Below are 11,451 nucleotides of genomic sequence, written 5' to 3' on the forward strand. Positions count from 1 at the left end.
CTATGAAACCAAATGCATGGATAGGGTCAGTGCGGTCGCATATGAGCGAAGATCCACATTTTGTCACAATTACAGCTGATGTGTCTAACTCTGCATCGACCACACTGGGCCTGGTTCAGATGTGGTTGGAATTGCTATCACTTCCTTGGTGATGCAGCAGGAGGTGTCTATTATACGCAGGAGCCTCCTGCTGCAGTAGTGATCCCAACTGAGTCCTAGAACACAGCATCGGATCTCTCTCCCTCCATCGGGCAGCTTGCGCCACACATGGGGTCATGCAAGCCGCCCGTCGCAGAGGCCAGGAAATCTCCATCCAACAACGGAGATCTTTCACCGCTTCCCTCCACCTTGGCCACAACACCGTTTGGAGACACAGAGAAAGTTGCAGATAGCAACCAATAAGCTTCAAGGCAACATTTATCAAGAACTTTATATAAAATGATAGGAAGAAGCTTATTGGTTGCTATGGGCAACTTCTCTACTCTATTCACTGCTTCATACATCAACCCCTTGGTATGAAGAGGGCAGTGAGTAGACCTCCTCTCTCTGTCCATATCTAGCATGACACAGTTTAGGTTCCTGGGCAGCTTTGAACATTACAACATACCAGTGGCGTGCGGTGAGGTCGGTGGCTGGTGAGGCACTGGTTGGTGTGTAGGTGTGTGTACAAAATGTGTAGAGGTCGCTGCGGGTGTGGTGCTATTAGATTAATGGAAGACCTGGACATCAAAATACCCATGGTGTTGTGTGTGTAACTAAACACTTACATGCCCTGAAACTCAGGGGCTGGCAACTTTTAGCCTGGGGGGCAAACGCAAGCATGTGGCCCCTGCTTTTCTACCAACAAACTGTAATGGAAACATTTGTGTAACAAAACTTTTGCAGGAGTGGTTTATGGTGGCTTAAAAGACCATTTAAATATATATTTAACAAAATCACTTGTCAAAAAGCTATAAACAAATACAAAACCTAGTAGCAGTTTGGCCTCGCGCCTGTGCACTACGATCCCTGCGCATGCACAGTTGTTCAATAATCTGCCACTGTGCGATTGCGCAAAACAGAGATCAGGTCTGAATTAGTCCCTTAATACGCGACTTAAGGCGCTTTAATTGGCATCTCCAAACTAAGTGAAGGGTGTGATAGGGACAAATGAATAGCTATGAAGACCTCCTTCCCAATGCTGTTCATATCGTGCTGAATTGATTCGCCCCATTGTATGGTGCCTTTGCTAGCACTCAAACGTTGTCACATAGCACATCAACATACTCTCGTCATTTCTAATTGAATTGCCCACTACGGGTCAGTGAAATCCCTATAGAGGAGGAGGATATTTCCAGCAATGGCAGGCAAATATTACATGTGCAAGACTGACATTCCTAGTGGCGCTTGCGTCAATCAGTCAGCGCTGACGCATGTGCATGAGAGCCGGCAGCGGTGCTTGCGCATTACATTCAAAGACCCTTGTTCTTTTGACGTCCCGGCAAATAAAATAAACAAACTTTATTAGCAGCTCACAGGTGTCCTTTGCTTTCCTAGTTGTCCACTGCTCGACACACTTCATATACTCGCAGGTAATCATGCTATGTGGAAAATGAATAAGCATAAAGGTGGGCTTTGTTCTTTAAGTGCTGCTGGAATACCATTGTCATACAACAGTATGGTGGTGGCAATGTTTTTTCTCTAACGTCCTAAGTGGATGCTGGGGACTCCGTCAGGACCATGGGGTTTAGCGGCTCCGCAGGAGACAGGGCACAATAATAAAAGCTTTAGGATCAGGTGGTGTGCACTGGCTCCTCCCCCTATGACCCTCCTCCAAGCCTCAGTTAGATTTTTGTGCCCGGCCGAGAAGGGTGCAATCTAGGTGGCTCTCCTGAGCTGCTTAGAATAAAAGTTTAAGTTAGGTTTTTTATTTTCAGTGAGTCCTGCTGGCAACAGGCTCACTGCTACGAGGGACTTAGGGGAGAGAAGTAAACTCACCTGCGTGCAGGATGGATTTGCTTCTTAGGCTACTGGACACCATTAGCTCCAGAGGGAGTCGGAACACAGGTCTCACCCTGGGGTTCGTCCCGGAGCCGTGCCGCCGACCCCCCTTGCAGATGCCGAAGTTGAAGAGGTCCAGAGGTCCAGAAACAGGCGGCAGAAGACTTTCAGTCTTCATAAGGTAGCGCACAGCACTGCAGCTGTGCGCCATTGTTGTCAGCACACTTCATACCAGCGGTCACTGAGGGTGCAGGGCGCTGGGGGGGGGGGGCGCCCTGGGCAGCAATGTATTATACCTTTTTTATGGCTAAAATACATCACATATAGCCCTTGAGGCTATATGGATGTATTTAACCCCTGCCAGATCTCACAAACTCCGGGAGAAGAGCCCGCCGTTTTAGGGGGCGGGGCCTATTCTCCTCAGCACACGGCGCCATTTTCCTGCTCAGCTCTGCTGTGAGGAAGGCTCCCAGGCTCTCCCATGCGCTGCACTACAGAAACAGGGTTAAAACAGAGAGGGGGGGCACTTATTTGGCGATATGATTACATATGTGAAAATGCTATAAGGGAAAACACTTGTATAAGGGGTTGTCCCTGTATAATTATAGCGTTTTTGGTGTGTGCTGGCAAACTCTCCCTCTGTCTCCCCAAAGGGCTAGTGGGGTCCTGTCCTCTATCAGAGCATTCCCTGTGTGTGTGCTGTGTGTCGGTACGTGTGTGTCGACATGTAGGAGGACGATGTTGGTGAGGAGGCGGAGCAAATTGCCTGTATTGGTGATGTCACTCTCTAGGGAGTCGACACCGGAATGGATGGCTTATTTAGGAATTACGTGATAATGTCAACACGATGCAAGGTCGGTTGACGACATGAGACGGCCGGCAAACAAATTAGTACCTGTCCAGGCGTCTCAGACACCGTCAGGGGCTTGTAAAAACGCCCATTTACCTCAGTTGGTCGACACAGACACAGACACGGACACTGACTTCAGTGTCGACGGTGAAGAAACAAACGTATTGTCCTTTAGGGCCACACGCTACATGTTAAGGGCAATGAAGGAGGTGTTACATATTTCTGATACTACAAGTACCACAAATAAGGGTATTATGTAGGGTGGGAATAATCTACTTGTAGTTTTTTCCTGAATCAGATAAATTAAAGTGTGTGATGATACGTGGGTTTCCTTCGATAGAAAATTATTGGAGGTATACCCTTTCCCGCCAGAAGTGAGGGCGAGTTGGGAAACACACCTTAGGGTGGATAAGGCGCTCACACGCTTATAAAAACAAGTGGCGTTACCGTCTCCAGATACGGCCGCCCTCAAAGAGCCAGCTGATAGGAAGCTGAAAAATATCCTAAAAAGTATATACACACATACTGGTGTTATACTACGACCAGCAATCGCCTCAGCCTGGATGTGCAGCGCTGGGGGGGCTTGGTCGGATTTCCTGACTGAAAATATTGATACCCTTGACAGGAACAATATTTTATTGACTATAGAGCATTTTAAGGATGCATTTCTATATATACGAGATGCGCAGAGGGATATTTGCATTCTGGCATCAAGAGTAGATGTGATGTCCATATCTGCCAGACGATGTTTATAGACATGACAGTGGTCAGGTGATGCAGATTCCAGACGGCACATGGAAGTATTGCCGTATAAAGGGGCGGTCCATCGGACCTGGTGGCCATGGCAACAGCTGGAAAATCCACTTTTGTTACCCCAAGTCACATCTCAGCAGAAAAGGACACAGTCTTTTCAGTCTCAGTCCTTTCGTACCCATAAAGGCAGGCGGGCAAAAGGCCAGTCATATCTGCCCAGGGTTAGAGGAAAGGGAAGAAGACTGCAGCAGGCAGCCCATTCCCAGGAACAGAAGTCCTCCACAGCTTCTGCCAAGTCCGCAGCATGACGCTGGGGTCATACAAGCGGACTCAGGTGCGGTGGGGGGTCATCTCAAGAGTTTCAGCACGCAGTGGGCTCACTCGCAAGTGGACTCCTGGATCCTACACGTAGTATCCCAGGTGTACATTGGAAATTCGAGACGTCTTCCCCTCACAAGTTCCTGAAGTCTGCTTTACCAACGTCTCCCTCCGACAGGGAGGCAGTATTGGGAAAAAAATTCACAGGCTGTATTCCCAGCAGGTGATAATCAAAGTACCCCTCCTACAACAAGGGAAGGGGTATTATTCCACACTATATTGTGGTACTGAAGCCAAACGGCTCGGTGAGATCTAAAAGATTTGAACAATTACATACAAGGGTTCAAATCAAGATGGAGTCACTCAGAGCAGTGATAGCGAACCAGGACGATATGGTGTCACTGGATATCAGGGACGCTTACCTAGATGTCCAAATTTTGCCCTTCTCACCAAGGGTATCTCAGGTTCGTGGTACAGAACTGTCACTATCAGTTCAGACGCTGCCGTTTGGATTGTCCACGGCACCCCGGGTCTTTACCATGGTAATGGCCGAAATGATGATTCTTCCTAAAAGAAATATGGACGCTTTCCTGATAAGGGCAAGGTCCAGAGAACAGTTGGCGGTCGGAGTAGCACTATCTCAAGTAGTTCTACGACAGCACGAGTGGATTCTAAATATTCCAAAATCGCAGCTTTTTCCGACGACACGTCTAATGTTCCTAGGAATGATTCTGGACACAGTCCAAAAAAGGATGTTTTCTCCCGGAGAAGAAGGCCAGGGAGTTATCCGAGCTAGTCAGGAACCTCCTAAAACCAGGAAAAGTATCAGTGCATCATTGCACAAGGGTCCTGTGAAAAATGGTGGTTTCTTACAAAGCGATCCCATTCGGTAGATTTCACGCAAGAACCTTTCAGTGGAATCTGCTGGGAAAATGGTCCGGATCGCATCTTCAGATGCATCAGCGGATAACCCTGTCTCCAAGGACAAGGGTGTTTTCTTCTGCGGTGGCTGCAGAGTGCTCATCTATGAAAGGGCCGCAGATTCGACATTCAGGACTGGGTCCTGGTGACCACGGATGCCAGCCTGAGTGGCTGGGGAGCAGTCACACAAGGAAAAAATTTCCAGGGAGTGTGATCAAGTCTGGAGACTTCTCTCCACATAAATATACTGGAGCTAAGGGCAATTTACAAGGCTCTAAGCTTAGCAAGACCTCTGCTTCAAGGTCAGCCGGTATTGATCCAGTGGGACAACATTACGGCAGTCGCCCACGTAAACAGACAGGGCGGCACATGAAGCAGGAGGGAAATGGCAGAAACTGCAAGGATTCTTCGCTGGGCGAAAAATCATGTGATAACACTCTCAGCAGTGTTAATTCCGGGAGTGGAAAACTGGGAAGCAGACTTCCTCAGCAGGCATAACCTCCACCCGGGAGAGTGGGGACTTCAGCGGGAAGTCTTCCACATGATTGTAAACCGTTGGGAAAAAACAAAGGTGGACATGATGGCGTCCCACCTGAACAAAAAACTAGACAAATATTGCGCCAGGTCAAGGGACCCTCAGGCAATAGCGGTGGACGCTCTGGTAACACTGTGGGTGTACCAGTCAGGGTATGTGTTCCCTCCTATGCATCTCATACCAAAAGTACTGAGAATCATAAGAAGGAGATGAGTAAGAACGATACTCGTGGTTCCGGATGGGTCAAGAAGGACTTGGTACCCGGAACTTCAAGAGATGCTCACGGAAGAACCGTGGCCTCTACCTTTAAGAAAGGACCTGCTCCAGCAGGGGCCTTGTCTGTTCCAAGACTTACCGCGGCTGCGTTTGACGGCATGGCAGTTGAACGCCGGATCCTGAAAGGGCATTCCAGATGAAGTCATCCCTACCCTGGTCGAAGCCAGGAAGGATGTAACCGCAAAACATTTTCACCGCATTTGGCGAAAATATGTTGCGTGGTGTGAGGCCAAGAAGGTCCCTACAGAGGAATTCCAACTGGGTCGTTCCTACATTTCCTGAAAACAGGACTGTCTATGGGCCTAAAATTAGGGTCCATTAAGGTTCAAATTTCGACCCTGTCAAATTTCTTCCAGAAAGAACTGGCTTCAGTGCCTGAAGTTCAGACGTTTGTAAAAGGGGTACTGCATATACAGCCTCCTTTTGTGCCCCCAGTGGCACCTTGGGATCTCAATGTTGTTTTGAGTTTCCTAAAGTCACATTGGTTTGATCCACTCACCACTGTGGAATTAAAATATTTCACATGGAAGGTGAAGATTCTATTAGCCCTGGCTTCAGCCAGGCGTGTGTCAGAATGGGCGGCTTTATCATATAAAAGCCCTTACTTAATTTTTCATTCTGACAGGGCAGAATTGAGGACTCGTCCTCAATTTCTCCTTAAGGTGTTTTCTGTTTTTCACATGAACCAACCTATTGTGGTACCTGCGGCTACTAGGGACTTGGAGGACTCCAAGTTACTTGACGTTGTCAGGGCCCTGAAAATATATGTTTCCAGGACGACTGGAGTCAGAAAATCTGACTCGCTGTTTAGCCTGTATGCACCCAACAAGATGGGTGTTCCTGCTTCTAAGCAGACGATTGCTCGCTGGATTTGTAGTACAATTCAGCTTGCACATTCTGTGGCAGGCTTGCCACAGCCAAAATCAGTAAAAGCCCATTCCACAAGGAAGTGGGCTCATCTTGGGCGGCTGCCCGAGGGGTCTCGGCTTTACAACTTTGCCGAGCTGCTACTTGGTCAGGGGCACACCCTGACTGAGGAGGACCTGGAGTTCTCTCATTCGGTGCTGCAGAGTCATCCGCACTCTCCCGCCCGTTTGGGAGCTTTGGTATAATCCCCATGGTCCTGACGGAGTCCCCAGCATCCACTTAGGACGTTAGAGAAAATAAGAATTTACTTACCGATAATTCTATTTCTCGTAGTCCGTAGTGGATGCTGGGCGCCTATCCCAAGTGCGGATTGTCTGCAATACTTGTACATAGTTATTGTTACAAAAATCGGGTTATTCTTGTTGTGAGCCATCTTTTCAGAGGCTCCTTCGTTGTTATCATACTGTTAACTGGGTTCAGATCACAGGTTGTACGGTGTGATTGGTGTGGCTGGTATGAGTCTTACCCGGGATTCAATATCCTTCCTTATTATGCACGCTCGTCCGGGCACAGTATCCTAACTGAGGCTTGGAGGAGGGTCATAGGGGGAGGAGCCAGTGCACACCACCTGATCCTAAAGCTTTTATTATTGTGCCCTGTCTCCTGCGGAGCCGCTAAACCCCATGGTCCTGACGGAGTCCCCAGCATCCACTACGGACTACGAGAAATAGAATTATCGGTAAGTAAATTCTTATTATTACAAGTATGCAGAGACAAAAGAGAATAGTGATTTTCTCTACACTAAATCTTGCATAGTGACAGAAGTGTCAAATTGCACCAGATCTAGCGCATTTGGCACTTATAAGTTGTTAATGTGGGATGCGTTCGGAAAACCCTCAGGAGACTGGCGCTGGGACACCGGCAGCCCAAAGGTGACTATTGAGGTGAGGGTTAGAGCATGGGGGGAGGGTTAGTCACTAGGGGGGAGGGGGGGTTAGCCATAGCGCATACCTCCCAACATGACCCTCTCCAGGAGGGACAGAATGCTCTGCTCCTGGACTTCTCTCAAAATGTATGCTTGCAATCACCTGTTCCGAGATACCTTTCTTATCCATTCTCCTGTTCAAAACAGGTGATGGCAATCATAAATTAAGAGAAAAGTCCAGAAGCAGAGCATGTTGTCCCTCCTGGAGAGGGTCATGTTGGGAGGTATACAGTCGGGATACCGCGGTCATTCATCTGACTGCTGGCATCCCTACCCATTAATATATATCTCCCCCTCACTATTATAAAATAATTAGTAATGCAGGCAGGCAGTGCCCATCTTTTCAGTCCCCTCCAGACAACCCCCTCCTGCCCTTCCTCTGTTCTCTTGAAAACCCTGGAAGAAAATAACTAACCTTAAGTTCCTGTGCTCTAATCAGCTCCGCTGCTCCTGGCATCTCCTCCCAGTGTCCCAGCTCTGTCACACGGCACACGCTGCGGCTTTGCCGACATTTAGAGGGGCGGGAAGACTGTTATTGAACACTGCACAGCAATCAGTGTCTGCCGTGTCCCTTTCGGGCAACAGCTGCAGGGTCCACTGGGGACATGATCTCACTATGTCCCCATAGTGAGATCATTAATGGGTTTGGCTGGACATGGCCCTAATTAGACACAGGGAGGGCACACACAGTTAAGAGGTTACATGTCAGAGGAGGCGGAACCCACACAGGCCCACAGAGGGAATAAGAGTGGACTGGAGTTACACATACAAGCTGGTCCGGTCCGCGGTGCATACAGGAAGTGCGCACTGTGACTACAGCAGCAGTGCGCCTGCAAGCTTTGAAACTACGTCAGGTGTTGGAAAACAGATGGAAGACACTAACTACCCAGCTGCTCTGAGAGGCCGGTGGGAGATTCTTCTTGCTTTTCCCCTAGCTGTCGGGTATGTGATACAGCTGCAGCTAACTATATTCCTCCCTGTACAGCACTGACAGTGACAGCCGGACACAATCACTGTCAGTGCTGAATCTGCTGCCCAATCACATCTGCCTTCAGTGACAGGGGCGTGCTTTCATATGGGCTGAAAGCACGTCCCTGCTCTGAGGCACTTGTATGGGTGCCGCTTACATTGTTTTTTTTAATGGGCTTTTACAGCCCTCAGCTTGGCCTCGCCCCCAGTCCGCCCCCTGCTTCCGGTGATTTATAATTGGCAGCTGGAGGCACCATTCTCGGTGCCTCTGAAATCAACTTAAACAACGTTTTAACTGAAAAAAATGATGACATTATATAAAGAAGATACTTATGACAGAATATGTGTCATAAGTATCTTCTTTGTATTAATGTAATCATTAATGACAGGGGAGGCACTGCCTCCTCTGCCTCCCCTGACTGCACGTCCCTGCAACATACACAGCGCAGAATATACTAACTTCCAGCTGTATCGCACAACGACAATGACACATGTACAAATTCTACCTCTTTATATAATGTGTTTCCATCATAGTATATACAGCCCCGATTAATATACAACGGCAATCAAACATTTTAGTACACCCCCATGTTTCCAGTTTTAATTATAATTGACACAGCTGAATGTCTCAATTTGCTCTGAAATTAAAACATGGAACAAATAAGCAAACGGAGATAGAATAAACCATAGAATCATTTTGTTTCAGAAACTGCAATCTGAGCCAATTAATGTGTGGACTAGATGCAATCACAGGCTATATTTAGAGGGGGAAAAACCCTTATCAAAAGCGAGAATTACAAGATAAGCTACAAAGACACCATTACATATTGTCATATCAGCATGCAGTAGCTAGCATGAGGGTGGGTTTACATACTGTAGGTGCACAGAATGTGACTGATTAGAAGGTACACTATGGGGTGTATTCAATTGATGTCTCCGACGGAAAGGATCCGACATTTCAGTATTCAATTCCCGACAATGCCAATCCAACTTTTTTTAAAGTCAGATTGACATTGTCGGAAATGGGGTTAAAACCTGTTGGATCTGGCCGCGAATTCGACAAAACACGTGGATCCGCAGGTAATCCGCCGATCCACGTGGAATTGCCGACCTGTCGAAAAAAACGGCAGCCCAATTGAATAGGTTGGAACACTATCCGACCTAAAAAAGTCGGAAACTGCCGTCTTTCCTACAAGACGGCAGTTCCGACTTGAATTGAATACCCCCCTATGTAGACAAAAGTGATTGGCCACTGACAGCAAATAGATCTTGACGTCAGTACTTTGTAGGTCCACCATGTGCAGTGATTACTGCAGACACCCTTCTTGGCAAACTGTCCACAAGTTCCTGGGCAACAGCAGGCGGTATGTTTTGCCATTGCCCTTTCAGTACAGTGACCAACTGCGACACTGAAGAAGGCCGAGTCGATCTAAAATGCACCCGTCACTCCAATTCGTCCCAGAGGTTGTGAATGGGGTAAAGATCTGGCCAGTCTATCTGGGATACCAAATCTTCTGTATACCAGTCCAGCATCGCCCTGGAAACATGACATCGCACAGACTACGATGATCCCCTCTTTAAACTTGGTAAGCTTCTTCCGGCAAGTCCCTCCAATTCGCTTGGGCGTGTGCGAGGGGGGGGGGGGGGGGGGGGTGTTTCAAGCCTTATAAAGTGATGAAGTTGAGAAGGATAAAGAGTGATAAATCACCAGCCAATGAGCTTCCTAACTGCCATGTAACAGGCTGTGTTTGAAAAATGACAGTTAGGAGCTGATTGGCTGGTCATTTATCACTCTTTATCCATCTCCACTCTATCGCTTTTTAAGGCTTAATACATTTGGGCCATAGTGTATTACAGCTTATAGATATTGTCTCTCATGTCAGTAATCATTGCTTCTCAAAGGATTCCCTACAAAAAACAAATTGATAATCTCCTTGGCACGATGGCCGACAGTAAATGTAGAAATGCCAGTTTTAGCTTGCGGTTGGTATAGATCAATACCGCCGAGTGCAGAAAGGGGTATGATGAAGTTATAATGGACACAAAAACCATCCAAAGGGTCCCGATTGGCAGCAGCCCAGATAATGTAAGGTTCATGCACACAAAATAGATAACGCTGAGACAGAAGAAGACGATCAGACGTTTTACAACACCTAAGAGCGCGTTCAGGTTTGGGCTTCGAAAACTGTCCACGCTGCTGCTCATATGCTTGGAATGGCTCCAGAGAGAGTGGATTAACAGCGAGACTGCGATGATAAATATAGCGAAAGGCACCGAGGAACCAACCGCATAGGCAAGAGACTGGTTGAAGTGGATATTAGCCACAAACATCTTCTTCTCAGTAGAGTTTTGAGCAGTTGAATTTCTGACGTATGGAAGCTAAAGAAACTAGTAAGCAAGACAGAACCAACCACGGAACCATTCTGGAGATCCTGGGCTTCAAAAACACAAAGATGCCAAAACTATAATTTGTGATTTTCACGCAGTAGAACACAGAGAGGAGAGTGGCGCTCCATAGGTTGGCGAAACTCAGGAATATTCTCACAACCATGAAAATCTCTGCAAAATATGGCTGGGAATATAAATTCACCAACAATAAGCGGAATAAGGTCTGCAATGTGATAGCGCACTGCAGGAAAAATCTGCAGAGGCACATACAAGTCTCAATCTTGTCACTGCCTGGCAAGCGCCTGGCTTCTCTCCATTCCAAGCAGTGCGTTAGCACGATAAACGCATTTAGAACAGTCCCCAGGAGACATTCCACTGACAGCACTGCGAGTAAGGCAATATGCAGAGGATCCGCCATCTCTCTTCCAATCCAAACTGCAAACGCTCCGATCGCTCTCCAACCGGGAACTGAACATAAATGTGCCCAACGCTGGAGGGAGGTACGGGCTGTGTGAGGCTTCTCCCACCGGACAAATTGACAATATGTTTTTTTACATTGGCTGAGTACGTTACGGCAACAATGCAAATCTGTCAACCAGCGGTTTGCAT

The sequence above is a fragment of the Pseudophryne corroboree genome, chromosome 4 (genome assembly GCF_028390025.1).
Source record: "Pseudophryne corroboree isolate aPseCor3 chromosome 4, aPseCor3.hap2, whole genome shotgun sequence".
In the NCBI taxonomy this organism is placed as follows: domain Eukaryota; kingdom Metazoa; phylum Chordata; class Amphibia; order Anura; family Myobatrachidae; genus Pseudophryne; species Pseudophryne corroboree.